We start from the raw sequence: 755 nt of genomic DNA on the forward strand, positions 1-755 counted from the left end.
TTTAATGACATTCGTAAGTTAATAAAACACCTAACCCAAACACTAACTCTTTAATGACATTCGTAAGTTAATAAAACACCTAACCCAAACACTAACTCTTTAATGACATTCGTAAGTTAATAAAACACCTAACCCAAACACTAACTCTTTAATGACATTCGTAAGTTAATAAAAACACCTAACCCAAACACTAACTCTTTAATGACATTCGTAAGTTAATAAAAACACCTAACCCAAACACTAACTCTTTAATGACATTCGTAAGTTAATAAAACACCTAACCCAAACACTAACTCTTTAATGACATTCGTAAGTTAATAAAACATTAACCCAAACACTAACTCTTTAATGACATTCGTAAGTTAATAAAACACACCTAACCCAAACACTAACTCTTTAATGACATTCGTAAGTTAATAAAACACCTAACCCAAACACTAACTCTTTAATGACATTCGTAAGTTAATAAAACACCTAAAACCCCCAAACACTAACTCTTTAATGACATTCGTAAGTTAATAAAACACCTAACCCAAACACTAACTCTTTAATGACATTCGTAAGTTAATAAAAACACCTAACCCAAACACTAACTCTTTAATGACATTCGTAAGTTAATAAAACACCTAAAACCTCAATGACATTCGTAACTACCCAAACACTAACTCTTTAATGACATTCGTAAGTTAATAAAAACCTAACATTCGTAAGTTAATAAAACCCTAAAAACACTAACTCTTTAATGACATTCGTAA

The sequence above is a fragment of the Gigantopelta aegis genome, chromosome 8 (genome assembly GCF_016097555.1).
Source record: "Gigantopelta aegis isolate Gae_Host chromosome 8, Gae_host_genome, whole genome shotgun sequence".
In the NCBI taxonomy this organism is placed as follows: Eukaryota; Metazoa; Mollusca; class Gastropoda; order Neomphalida; family Peltospiridae; genus Gigantopelta; species Gigantopelta aegis.